At 37.0% G+C, this 15,590-nt stretch overlaps 1 pseudogene across 1 annotated transcript in view; it reads right to left on the bottom strand.

The window, feature by feature from the left end:
* Window positions 1-15,590, bottom strand: part of LOC144357188 (uncharacterized) — a 110,984-nt pseudogene that overhangs the window by 90,668 nt on the left and 4,726 nt on the right. The gene's annotated exons all lie outside the window — the stretch shown is intronic.

A 15,590-nucleotide genomic window follows, 5' to 3' on the forward strand; every position in this document is an offset into this window, starting at 1 on the left:
TCCTAACTGCGTCAGTGTTTTAGATATGACTGCTATGCATATTAATGAGTTCACATGACCATATATGGTTATCTGTTATTTAATCAAATCTCTTGTTCACTGTTGTCATAATGACACAGGATTCATCTTCCTAACTGCGACAGTGTTTAAGATATAATGGTTATGCATATTAATGAGTTCACATGACCATATATGGTTATCTGTTATTTTAGTCAAATCTCTTGTTCACTGTTGTCATAATGACACAGGATTTATCTTCCTAACTGCAACAGTGTTTGAGATATAACGATTACGCATATTAATGAGCTCACGTGACTATATATGGTCATCTGTTATTTTAATCAAATCTTTTGTTCAATGTTGTCATAATAACACAGGATTCCACTTCCTAACTGCGACAGTGTTTGAGATATGACAGTTATGCATATTAATGAGCTCACATGACCATATATGGTCATTTGTTATTTTAATCGAATCTCTTGTTCAAGTTTGTCATAATAACACAGGATTCATCATCCTAACTACAACAGTGCTTGAGTTATAACAGTTATGCATATTAATGAGGTTAGAAGCCCCCACCCCATGGGTGCCCAGCCACGTGGCCTAACAGTGTGCTATTGGGGCAAAATGATGCATCTGATGACACAAATGCACATACAAAATTTGAAAGAAATCAGACTAATACAAAACATGTGGTTGCATAATTTCTATTTTCACAAAATCCAAGATGGCGGCCAAACCACGTGACTGATCAAAATAATATTATTTTTCTCGTATGCAGCTAAGGCCAGGCATGGTAAATATAAAAACATCTAGTAGATTGGTTGAATTGACTCTGAGAAACAAATACCCAAACTTTTGGTCAATTTTGCTTAAAATCCAAAATGGCGGCCAAACCATGTGACTGATCTGAAATTTTTTTTAGGTTTCTGAAAGGGCTTGATACACAGATGCCATGAAGCAAAATTGAAAATATTCCCTCAAGCGTTGCCAGAGTAAAAAACTACTTCCTGTTTAGAAGAAATCCAAAATGGTGGCCAAACCACGTGACCAATCGTAAACATTTTTTCAAACATAATTGGGATTCATATATAGAAGATAAATACTACATATGAGAGCATTCTGCTTGGTGGTTCTGAAGAAGAAGATTTTCAAGTGTTTTTTGCCGTTTTTAGGAAAAACAAAATGGCGGGAAAAGTCACATGACCGCTAAAGTTTTTATTGCTGATATCTATTACACATGAGTTGTACTATACACCATAAAAAAATCTAGACGCCTAGACCCTCAGAAAGTGGTCAAACAGCCACTTCCGGTTTTATTTCAATCCAATATGGCTGCCAAACTAATTGACCAATCTAAATTCTGAAAGCATGTTGCACCAGTTCACATTAGGGACTATCAGTATAGAGCATTATCAGACCATTCCGTTCAGCGGTTTTCTCAAACGGCTTGACGAAAAAAGTTACGGAAGAAAGAAAGAAAGAAAGAAAGAAAGAAGAAATTAAAGCCGCAAGCGGCGTCACCGGGGCCCAAGCTGATAAGATTCTGTTTCATAATTAATGAGGTCACATGTCAGACAATCTGGTAGCTTGAATTATCAGTAACATGAGGTCGAAATGAAGTTGATACCATGTATTTACCTGGTTTGGTTATCGAAATATGGTTTTCAGAATATATAATGAGCCATGTTCTTATGCACAATAATGAGATTGCATAATCATATATAGCCATTTCTAATGTCAGTTACATCTTTCATTCAATGTCTTCATAATGACACTTGTTACACGTCCTGCTCTGCGACAGTGTTTCAGATATGACTGCTATGCATATTAATGAGTTTACATGACCATATATGGTCATCTGTTATTTTAATCAAATCTCTTGTTCACTGTTGTCATAATAACACAGGATTCATCTTCCTAACTGCGACAGTGTTTTAGATATGACTGCTATGCATATTAATGAGTTCACATGACCATATATGGTTATCTGTTATTTTAATCAAATCTCTTGTTCACTGTTGTCATAATGACACAGGATTTATCTTCCTAACTGCGACAGTGTTTAAGATATAATGGTTATGCATATTAATGAGTTCACATGACCATATATGGTTATCTGTTATTTTAATCAAATCTCTTGTTCACTGATGTCATAATGAAACAGGATTCATCTTCCTAACTGCAACAGTGTTTGAGATATAACGATTACGCATATTAATGAGCTCACGTGACTATATATGGTCATCTGTTATTTTAATCAAATCTTTTGTTCAATGTTGTCATAATAACACAGGATTCCACTTCCTAACTGCAACAGTGTTTGAGATATGACAGTTATGCATATTAATGAGCTCACATGACCATATATGGTCATTTGTTATTTTAATCGAATCTCTTGTTCAAGGTTGTCATAATAACACAGGATTCATCATCCTAACTACAACAGTGCTTGAGTTATAACAGTTATGCATATTAATGAGGTTAGAAGCCCCCACCCCATGGGTGCCCAGCCACGTGGCCTAACAGTGTGCTATTGGGGCAAAATGATGCATCTGATGGAACAAATGCACATACAAAATTTGAAAGAAATCAGACTAATACAAAACATGTAGTTGCATAATTTCAATTTTCACAAAATCCAAGATGGCGACCAAACCACGTGACTGATCAAAATAATATTATTTTTCTCGTATGCAGCTAAGGCCAGGCATGGTAAATTAACAACATCTAGTAGATTGGTTGAATAGTCTCTGAGAAACAAATACCCAAACTTTTGGTCAATTTTGCTTAAAATCCAAAATGGCGGCCAAACCATGTGACTGATCTGAAATTTTTTTTAGGTTTCTGAAAGGGCTTGATACACAGATGCCATGAAGCAACATTGAAAATATTCCCTCAAGTGTTGCCAGAGTAAAAAACTACTTCCTGTTTAGAAGAAATCCAAAATGGTGGCCAAACCACGTGACCAATCGTAAACATTTTTTCAAACATAAATGGGATTCATATATAGAAGCTAAATACTACATATGAGAGCATTCTGCTTGGTGGTTCTGAAGAAGAAGATTTTCAAGTATTTTTTGCCGTTTTTAGGAAAAACAAAATGGCGGGAAAAGTCACATGACCGCTAAAGTTTTTATTGCTGATATTTATTACACATGAGTTGTACTATATACCATAAAAAAATCTAGACGCCTAGACCCTCAGAAAGTGGTCAAACAGCAACTTCCGGTTTTATTTCAATCCAATATGGCTGCCAAACTAATTGTCCAATCGAAATTCTGAAAGCATGTTGCACCAGTTCACATTATGGACTATCAGTATAGAGCATTATCAGACCTTTCTGTTCAGCGGTTTTCTCAAACGGCTTGACGAAAAAAGTTACGGAAGAAAGAAAGAAAGAAGAAAGAAGAAAAAACCGGACGATAAGAATAGGGGCCTCGCCCTTTGGGCTTGGGCCCCTAATTAAAGCCGCAAGCGGCGTCACCGGGGCCCAAGCTGACAAGATTCTGTTTCATAATTAATGTGGTCACATGTTAGACAATCAGGTAGCTTGAATTATCAGTAACATGAGGTCAAAATGAAGTTGGTACCATGTATTTACCTGGTTTGGTTATCGAAATATGGTTTTCAGGATATATAGTGAGCCATGTTCTTAATAATGAGATTACATAATCATATATAGCCATTTCTAATGTCAGTTACATCTTTCATTCAATGTCTTCATAATGACACTTGTTACATGTCCTGCTCTGCGACAGTGTTTTAGATATGACTGCTTTGCATATTAATGAGTTTACATGACCATATATGGTCATCTGTTATTTTTAATCAAATCTCTTGTTCACTGTTGTCATAATAACACAGGATTCATCTTCCTAACTGCAACAGTGTTTAAGATATAATAGTTATGCATATTAATGAGTTCACATGACCATATATGGTTATCTGTTATTTTAATCAAATCTCTTGTTCACTGTTGTCATAATAACACAGGATTCATCTTCCTAACTGCAACAGTGTTTAAGATATAATGGTTATGCATATTAATGAGTTCACATGACCATATATGGTCATGTGTTATTTTAATCAAATCTCTTGTTCACTGTTGTCATAATAACACAGGATTCATCTTCCTAACTGCGAGTGTTTTAGATATGACTGCTATGCATATTAATGAGTTCACATGACCATATATGGTCATTTGTTATTTTAATCGAATCTCTTGTTCAAGGTTGTCATAATAACACAGGATTCATCATCCTAACTACAACAGTGCTTGAGTTATAACAGTTATGCATATTAATGAGGTTAGAAGCCCCCACCCCATGGGTGCCCAGCCACGTGGCCTAACAGTGTGCTATTGGGGCAAAATGATGCATCTGATGACACAAATGCACATACAAAATTTGAAAGAAATCAGACTAATACAAAACATGTAGTTGCATAATTTCTATTTTCACAAAATCCAAGATGGCGGCCAAACCACGTGACTGATCAAAATAATATTATTTTTCTAGTATGCAGCTAAGGCCAGGCATGGTAAATATAGAAACATCTAGTAGATTGGTTGAATCGTCTCTGAGAAACAAATACCCAAACTTTTGGTCAATTTTGCTTAAAATCCAAGATGGCGGCCAAACCGTGTGACTGATCTGAATGTTTTTTTAGGTTTCTGAAAGGGCTTGATACACAGATGCCATGAAGCAAAATTGAAAATATTCCCTGAAGTGTTGCCAGAGTAAAAAACTACTTCCTGTTTAGAAGAAATCCAAAATGGTGGCCAAACCACGTGACCAATCGTAAACATTTTTTCAAACATAAATGGGATTCATATATAGAAGCTAAATACTACATATGAGAGCATTCTGCTTGGTGGTTCTGAAGAAGAAGATTTTCAAGTGTTTTTTGCCGTTTTTAGGAAAAACAAAATGGCGGGAAAAGTCACATGACCGCTAAAGTTTTTATTGCTGATATTTATTACACATTAGTTGTACTATATACCATAAAAAAATCTAGACGCCTAGACCCTCAGAAAGTGGTCAAACAGCCACTTCCGGTTTTATTTTAATCCAATATGGCTGCCAAACTAATTGTCCAATCGAAATTCTGAAAGCATGTTGCACCAGTTCACATTATGGACTATCAGTATAGAGCATTATCAGACCATTCTGTTCAGCGGTTTTCTCAAACGGCTTGACGAAAAAAGTTACGGAAGAAAGAAAGAAAGAAAGAAAGAAAAAACTGAACGATAATAATAGGGGCCTCGCCCTTTGGGCTTGGGCCCCTAATTAAAGCCGCAAGCGGCGTCACCGGGGCCCAAGCTGATAAGATTCTGTTTCATAATTAATGAGGTCACATGTTAGACAATCAGCTGCAGGTAGATTGTATTATCAGTAACATGAGGTCGAAATGAAGTTGGTACCATGTATTTACCTGGTTTGGTTATCGAAATATGGTTTTCAGGATATATAATGAGCCATGTTCTTATGCACAATAATGAGATTACATAATCATATATAGCCATTTCTAACGTCAGTTACATCTTTCATTCAATGTCTTCATAATGACACGAGTTACATGTCCTGCTCTGCGACTGTGTTTTAGATATGACTGCTTTGCATATTAATGAGTTCACATGACCATATATGGTCATCTGTTATTTTAATCAAATTTCTTGTTCACTGTTGTCATAATAACACAGGATTCATCTTCCTAACTGCAACAGTGTTTAAGATATAATGGTTATGCATATTAATGAGTTCACATGACCATATATGGTCATCGGTTATTTTAATCAAATCTCTTGTTCACTGTTGTCATAATAACACAGGATTCATCTTCCTAACTGCGACAGTGTTTTAGATATGACTGCTATGCATATTAATGAGTTCACATGACCATATATGGTCATCTGTTATTTTTAATCAAATCTCTTGTTCACTGATGTCATAATAACACAGGATTCATCTTCCTAACTGCAACACTGTTTAAGATATAATGGTTATGCATATTAATGAGTTCACATGACCATATATGGTCATCCGTTATTTTACTGAAATCAATTGTTCACTGTTGTCCTGAAAACCCAGGAATCATCATCCTAATTACAAGTGTTTGAGATATAATGGTTATGCATATTAATGAGTTCACATGACCATATATGGTCATCTGTTATTTTAATCAAATCTCTTGTTCACTGTTGTCATAATAACACAGGATTCATCTTCCTAACTGCAACAGTGTTTAAGATATAATGGTTATGCATATTAATGAGCTCACATGACCATAAATGATCTTTTGTTATTTTAATCAAATCTCTTGTTCAACGTTGTCATAATAACACAGGATTCATCATCCTAACTACAACAGTGCTTGAGTTATAACAGTTATGCATATTAATGAGGTTAGAAGCCCCCACCCCATGGGTGCCCAGCCACGTGGCCTAGCAGTGTGCTATTGGGGCAAAATGATGCATCTGATGACACAAATGCACATACAAAATTTGAAAGAAATCAGACTAATACAAAACATGTAGTTGCATAATTTCTATTTTCACAAAATCCAAGATGGCGTCCAAACCACGTGACTGATGAAAATAATATTATTTTTCTCATATGGAGCTAAGGCCAGGCATGGTAAATATAAAAACATCTAGTAGATTGGTTGAATCACCTCTGAGAAACAAATGCCCAAACTTTTGGTCAATTTTGTTTAAAATCCAAGATGGCGGCCAAACCATGTGACTGATCTGAAATCTTTTTTAGGTTTCTGAAGGGGTTTGATATACAGATGCCATGAAGCAAAATTGAAAATAATCCCTCAAGTGTTGCCAGAGTAAAAAATCTACTTCCTGTTTAGAAGAAATCCAAAATGGTGGCCAAACCACGTGACCAATCATAATAATGTTTTCAAACATAAATGGGATTCATATATAGAAGCTAAATACTACATATGAGAGAATTCTGCTAGGTGGTTCTGAAGAAGAAGATTTTTTAGTGTTTTTTGCTGTTTTTAGGAAAAACAAAATGGCGGGAAAAGTCACATGACCGCTAAAGTTTTTATTGCTGATATCTATTACACATGAGTTGTACTATATACCATAAAAAAATCTAGACGCCTAGACCCTCAGAAAGTGGTCAAACAGCCACTTCCGGTTTTATTTCAATTCAATATGGCTGCCAAACTAATTGACCAATCGAAATTCTGAAAGCATGTTGCACCAGTTCACATTATGGACTATCAGTATGAAGCATTATCAGACCATTCCGTTCAGCGGTTTTCTCAAACGGCTTGACGAAAGAAGTTGTGGAAGAAAGAAGAAGAAAGAAGAAAAAACCGAACAATAAGAATAGGGGCCTCGCCCTTCGGGCTTGGGCCCCTAAAAACCGGACAATAAGAATAGGGGCCTCGCCCTTCAGGCTTGGGCCCCTAAAAAACTGAACGATAATAATAGGGGCCTCGCCCTTTGGGCTTGGGCCCCTAAAAACCGGACAATAAGAATAGGGGCCTCGCCCTTCGGGCTTGGGCCCCTAAAGAAGAAAAAACCGGACAATAAGAATAGGGGCCTCGCCCTTCGGGCTTGGGCCCCTAAAAATTAAAGCCGCAAGCGGCGTCACCGGGGCCCAAGCTGATCTATCATGACAAGATTCTGTTTCATAATAAATGAGGTCACATGTTAGACAATCAGGTAGCTTGTATTATCAGTAACATGAGGTCGAAATGAAGTTGGTACCATGTATTTACCTGGTTTGGTTATCGAAATATGGTTTTCAGGATATATAATGAGCCATGTTCTTATGCACAATAATGAGATTACATAATCATATATAGCCATTTCTAATGTCAGTTACATCTTTCATTCAATGTCTTCATAATGACACTAGTTACATGTCCTGCTCTGCGACAGTGTTTCAGATATGACTGCTATGCATATTAATGAGTTTACATGACCATATATGGTCATCTGTTATTTTAATCAAATCTCTTGTTCACTGTTGTCATAACACAGGATTCATCTTCCTAACTGCAACAGTGTTTAAGATATAATGGTTATGCATATTAATGAGTTCACATGACCATATATGGTCATCTGTTATTTTAATCAAATCTCTTGTTCAACGTTGTCATAATAACACAGGATTCATCACCCTAACTGCGACAGTGTTTGAGTTATAACAGTTATGCATATTAATGAGGTTAGAAGCCCCCACCCCATGGGTGCCCAGCCACGTGGCCTAGCAGTGTGCTATTGGGGCAAAATGATGCATCTGATGACACAAATGCACATACAAAATTTGAAAGAAATCAGACTAATACAAAACATGTAGTTGCATAATGTCTATTTTCACAAAATCCAAGATGGCGGCCAAACCATGTGACTGATCAAAATAATATTATTTTTCTCATATGAAGCTAAGGGCAGGCATGGTAAATATAAAAACATCTAGTAGATTGGTTGAATCGTCTCTGAGAAACAAATACCCAAACTTTTTGTCAATTTTGCTTAAAATCCAAAATGGCGGCCAAACCATGTGACTGATCTGATTTTTTTTTTAGATTTTTGAAAGGGTTTGATACACTGATGCCATGAAGCAAAATTGAAAATAATCCCTCAAGTGTTGCCAGAGTAAAAAACTACTTCCTGTTTAGAAGAAATCCAAAATGGTGGCCAAACCACGTGACCAATCGTAAAAAAATGTTCAAACATAAATGGGATTCATATATAGAAGCTAAATACTACATATGAGAGTATTCTACTTGGTGGTTCTGAAGAAGAAGATTTTTAAGTGTTTTTTGCCGTTTTTAGGAAAAACAAAATGGCGGGAAAAGTCACATGACCGCTAAAGTTTTTATTGCTGATATTTATTACACATGAGTTGTACTATATACCATAAAAAAATCTAGACGCCTAGACCCTCAGAAAGTGGTCAAACTGACACTTCCGGTTTTATTTCAATCCAATATGGCTGCCAAACTAATTGACCAATCGAAATTCTGAAAGCATGTTGCACCAGTTCACATTAGGGACTATCAGTATAGAGCATTATCAGATCATTCCGTTCAGCGGTTTTCTCAAACGGCTTGACGAAAAAAGTTACGGAAGAAAGAAAGAAGAAGAAGAAACCGGACGATAACAATAGGGGCCTAGCCCTTCGGGCTTGGGCCCCTAATTAAAGCCGCAAGCGGCGTCACCGGGGCCCAAGCTGATCTATCATGACAAGATTCTGTTTCATAATTAATGTGGTCACATGTTAGACAATCAGGTAGCTTGAATTATCAGTAACATGAGATCAAAATGAAGTTGGTACCATGTATTTACCTGGTTTGGTTATCGAAATATGGTTTTCAGGATATATAATGAGCCATGTTCTTAATAATGAGATTACATAATCATATATAGCAATTTCTAATGTCAGTTACATCTTTCATTCAATGTCTTCATAATGACACTTGTTACATGTCCTGCTCTGCGACAGTGTTTTAGATATGACTGCTTTGCATATTAATGAGTTCACATGACCATATATGGTCATCTGTTATTTTTAATCAAATCTCTTGTTCACTGTTGTCATAATAACACAGGATTCATCTTTCTAACTGCAACAGTGTTTAAGATATAATGGTTATGCATATTAATGAGTTCACATGACCATATATGGTTATCTGTTATTTTAATCAAGTCTCTTGTTCACTGTTGTCATAATAACACAGGATTAATCGTCCTAACTGCAACAGTGTTTAAGATATAATGGTTATGCATATTAATGAGTTCACATGACCATATATGGTCATCTGTTATTTTAATCAAATCTCTTGTTCACTGTTGTCATAATAACACAGGATTCATCTTCCTAACTGCGACAGTGTTTTAGATATGACTGCTATGCATATTAATGAGTTCACATGACCATATATGGTTATCTGTTATTTTAATCAAATCTCTTGTTCACTGTTGTCATAATGACACAGGATTTATCTTCCTAACTGCGACAGTGTTTAAGATATAATGGTTATGCATATTAATGAGTTCACATGACCATATATGGTTATCTGTTATTTTAATCAAATCTCTTGTTCACTGTTGTCATAATGACACAGGATTCATCTTCCTAACTGCAACAGTGTTTGAGATATAACGATTACGCATATTAATGAGCTCACGTGACTATATATGGTCATCTGTTATTTTAATCAAATCTTTTGTTCAATGTTGTCATAATAACACAGGATTCCACTTCCTAACTGCAACAGTGTTTGAGATATGACAGTTATGCATATTAATGAGCTCACATGACCATATATGGTCATTTGTTATTTTAATCGAATCTCTTGTTCAACGTTGTCATAATAACACAGGATTCATCATCCTAACTACAACAGTGCTTGAGTTATAACAGTTATGCATATTAATGAGGTTAGAAGCCCCCACCATATGGGTGCTCAGCCACGTGGCCTAACAGTGTGCTATTGGGGCAAAATGATGCATCTGATGACACAAATGCACATACAATATTTGAAAGAAATTAGACTAATACAAAACATGTAGTTGCATAATTTCTATTTTCACAAAATCCAAGATGGCGGCCAAACCACGTGACTGATCAAAATAATATTATTTTTCTCGTATGCAGCTAAGGCCAGGCATGGTAAATATAAAAACATCTAGTAGATTGGTTGAATCGTCTCTGAGAAACAAATACCCAAACTTTTGGTCAATTTTGCTTAAAATCCAAAATGGCGGCTAAACCATGTGACTGATCTGAATTTTTTTTTAGGTTTCTGAAAGGGCTTGATACACAGATGCCATGAAGCAAAATTGAAAATATTCTCTCAAGTGTTGCCAGAGTAAAAAACTACTTCCTGTTTAGAAGAAATCCAAAATGGTGGCCAAACCACGTGACCAATCGTAAACATTTTTTCAAACATAAATGGGATTCATATATAGAAGCTAAATACTACATATGAGAGCATTCTGCTTGGTGGTTCTGAAGAAGAAGATTTTCAAGTGTTTTTTGCCGTTTTTAGGAAAAACAAAATGGCGGGAAAAGTCACATGACCACTAAAGTTTTTATTGCTGATATTTATTACACATGAGTTGTACTATATACCATAAAAAAATCTAGACGCCTAGACCCTCAGAAAGTGGTCAAACAGCCACTTCCGGTTTTATTTCAATCCAATATGGCTGCCAAACTAATTGTCCAATCGAAATTCTGAAAGCATGTTGCACCAGTTTACATTATGCACTATCAGTGTAGAGCATTATCAGACCATTCTGTTCAGCGGTTTTCTCAAACGGGTTGACGAAAAAAGTTACGAAAGAAAGAAGAAAGAAGATGAAAGAAGAAAAAACCGGACAATAAGAATAGGGGCCTCGCCCTTTGGGCTTGGGCCCCTAAAAACGGACAATAAGAATAGGGGCCTCGCCCTTTGGGCTTGGGCCCCTAAATACTGTAGTTTTCACTTAATTGGTCACCTTTAAGATTGAATTGACCCTCAGTTTTGATTATATAGATATCTTTAAATATAGGAAAGTCGCATGGTACTTATGCGTGTTGGAAGATGTGTAACATTTTGACCACCCTTTTCCAAGCGGAGGTACAGTGTTGCGGCAGATACCCAATGTCGCCCTTGCCAAAAGAAATCGAGCAGCATTTTCTGTACCTTCAGAACTACGTCCGATGGCGGCACAAGGCTATTAAAGCGATACATTAACTGCGATGAAATCAGATTATTAATGATAAGAGCGCGCGTTCTGTAAGACATGCTGTGAACAAAGTGATTCCAGAAGTTGATCTTATTATTTACTTTTGCAACAAGTTCAGCCCAGTTTTGATTCGTATAAGTTAGATTATTCCCAAGATAAACAGTTCCAACCCCTCGCTGTTCCATTTGATATTGTGAGGGGAGTAGGTCATGTTGCGCCAGCTACCTACCCATAACCCTTCTGATTTTTGGAGATTGATTTTAGAGTTTGACGCAAGTTCATAGACATGTAACCAGCGACTCAGTAAGTTGAAATCCTGCTTGCGAGTTATGGAAAATTCCACGTCGGCGACGTCAGCGTAAGCGGTGAGTTTAAAACGTTGGTTTTTGCTGTGAGGTATAACCAACCCTTCAATGTTTTCATCATTCCTGATTTTATGAAGTAGTGGTTCAATGGCAATGACGTAGAGGGCAGTGGACATTGAACACCCTTGCCGAATGCCACGGGCCACTGTGATGGGTGTAGTAAGGGCGCAGTTAACGCGGATCAGGGACTGGGCATTGGTATATATAAGGCGAATGTAAGAAAGGAAACGGTCACCAAAACCAAAGGCACGAAGCGTATTAAAGAGGTATCCGTGATGTATCCTATCAAATGCCTTTTCCTGGTCAATGGCAACAATAGCCAGGGGTGAGTTAGTTAAGTTGGCATAGTCAATACTGTCACGAAGTAGATTTATATTGTCGTGAATATGCCTGTTTGGTATGCTGCAAGTTTGGTCTGGATGAATAATGCTGCCTAAAACACCGCGCAAACGCAATGCAAGCGATTTGGTGAACATTTTGTAATCGCTACATAACAGACTCACAGGTCGCCAGTGTTTTACGTTGGTAACGTCACCTTTTTTAGGGAGAAGAGTGACCACGGCCCGTGTGCAGGATAGGGGGGCACATTTTCGTTTGTGGCAGCAGTAAATACATCACACAGATCACTTCCATTGATATGCTAAAACGTTTAGTAAAATTCGTTTTTTCTTTTCAGTGTAACTGTTTAAGAGCGGTGCATCGTGTGCAGTACAACGTTCGATGGTTTTAATTTCTATTTCCAATGCTTGTTTTTCGGTTTTGTACTTATTTTGTTTGAGTGTGTAATACTGTTGTGTGAGTAACTTTATTTTATTTTTGCCAATATCCCACCATGTCTGTATATTTACACAATTATTTCGAAGTGTTTGCCACTTCGCCCAAAAATCAGTTAAGATTGCCACATACACTTCATCGCGCAGAATTTCTGTATTCATACACCACACTGGACTTTTGTTTTTACTGTCGCCAATAGCGATGTTGATGTGGACAAGGGAATGGTCAGAACAGGCTAATGCGCCATTGCTTATGTCAAATATTCTTAATTTTCCCACGCATACATTTGCTGACATAAAACTTATCAAGGCGCACAAGCGTACCACCCCGCCCCCAAGTAAGGTTTAATGTGTTCCCGTGGTATTGGCGCCATGCATCAAACAGTTTGTGATGATTCAGGACAGATTTGAGGAGCTTTTCAGTGCGCATGTCCGGTTCAGTCCCTCTTTTACGGTCAATGTCGGGTTCAGTAGTACAATTAAAATCGCCTCCCATGATTACAGGTTCATTATTTAGAGAACTGATGAATTGTTCAATTTTAGTGAAGCATTCCACACGCTCAACGTCATTAATAGGTGCATAGACATTAATAATGTGAAGAAGATTTTCATTAATTTTAACATGAGCGTGCAACACGTATCCAGGCATGATTTTACATTGTGATAAAATATTCACAGTTGCTCCTGGCGAAAACAAAATCGCCACACCCGCACGATTAACAGTGCCATGAGAAAATATACCAAGGCCACGCCACACAAGTTTCCAAATATTTTCATCGGAGACAAGAGAGTGTGTTTCTTGTAACATATAAAAATTACAGGGATGGTCACGCTTAAGATAATTGAACACACAGTACCGTTTGAGGGCGTCCCGGCAACCATTGACATTGTATGTTGCGCATGTCATTGTGTTTGCCACATAAACGTGGGAATTAAAAATCAGCGATAAAGTTACCCGTTTTGATTTGCTGTTTAATTTTGTTGATAAGTCTGTGTATGCGAGATTTATCAGATGTGTTCAACTGCGTAGTATTGCGGTAGTTTATCAGATGTCGGACCAATATTTTAAGATTGGGGCAGAATTCAAAACACTTGTCTATAAATCTACGTGAGTGCAGAGTAGACACCAAAAAAGGTTTTGATATTAGCGTTTGATATTGTTGATTCGCTGTTATCAGTACATGTTGAAACATCTGAAATGATAGACCCCTCATTCTCACTACATTCACTAGCAGTTTCCTCCATATCATCAGCGGTTTTATTTTGTGACATAAGTGTGCTGGAAAGGTCTTGTGATTGATCAGTTAAACCACTTAAATCAATGGGGATTTTGGATAGTGGCGAGTATCGCGGGGATTCAACTGTGAACTCAAGTGAGGGAGATGATGGAAATGGGGTTGACTCTTTAAGCTCGGGCTGTGGTTTTGGATTACACACTGTTACATTGGCATAGACGTGGGGGAGGGGTTTGTGGGGTGAAGGGGGAGGCGATGGTGATGCAATGGAAGGGGACGGAGGGGTTCGTACCCTCTCTTCGGACAATTTTGTTCAACAATTTCGATTACATTTTCATCATTACGCTTTTTAAAACTTGGTTCACATTTAGTTGCGTCATTCAACTGGCCATTGTTTTGTTCTTCTCTATGAACTGGTGATTTAGAGCGTGTGCGCTTTTTGCTCATATTTTTGGATGAATCTGTATCTATTTCAGTTTCAAGTTCAATGTTTTCTGTTGCACCATCTGTCCCAAGATTGTTTATCTCAGTATCTGGTGTTTGGGTGTTAATTATATCAGTTATGTCATCGTCTTTGTCGTGCAATGTGTCATGAGAATTTAAATTAGTAACTACATTCACCTGTTGAGAGTCTGTTGGAGAGCTATTTTGAGCAATATTGTATTCATCATTTGCATATTTGTTGTTTGAGAGTTTGGACAAGTATTACGTGTATGCCCCTTCATGTTACATGAAAAGCAAGTTAATTCGTCAGACGAAACGTAAATATTATATGTCTGACCTTGAAAAGTAATAGGTAATAAACCGTTGATATTGAGATCCTTTAAATATACATAAACTTGGCGGCCCGGGCACTTTATGCATTTTTTTAAATTATGCTAATTTATTTATGACATAGAAGTTTCTGTGCTCATTAATATTCATTAATTTGTGGATGAATACATTCTAAAAGGGGCGATATATTATTTTGGGGGGAAGAGTTAGAAAGGGGGATTAGCAATCCTTAGAGGGTCAATACAAAAGAAGGGACTCATTTGAAGAATGAGGTAGTTTCTTGTGTTCTGTTTTTCTGACTTGAGTTCTTGATGTACAGAAGTTGCTGTTAATGTTTTGTTTTTCTCTTTCATATCTTGTCTGCGATAATGCGATTTAAGTCCTACTTATAGGATCAATGTTTTCACTAGCATTCAAAAATTGTACTAACCGTACTGGATTCGAACCAGCGATCTCTCACATTGCCTACATTGTACATATCCACTGAACCATATGCTTTATTTGCACTGGCATTTTATTTTCCCTGTTTTACCTGAAGTCAATTTTCTGCAAAATAAATTCCAGTGAAAAGGCAGCTTTCTCTATACGTTGCATTGAGTCTTAATGCAACATAGTGAAAATTAAATTTTGCTCCACCGTTATCTCAAAAACCACTAATCAAATTTCGATTGAAATTAATATTGAAATGCAGATATTAATTTTGCCTCTGCTATTAATTAATTCACAAACCGGA

This window comes from Saccoglossus kowalevskii, chromosome 22 (genome assembly GCF_978046115.1).
Source record: "Saccoglossus kowalevskii chromosome 22, keSacKowa6.1, whole genome shotgun sequence".
Classification (NCBI taxonomy): domain Eukaryota; kingdom Metazoa; phylum Hemichordata; class Enteropneusta; family Harrimaniidae; genus Saccoglossus; species Saccoglossus kowalevskii.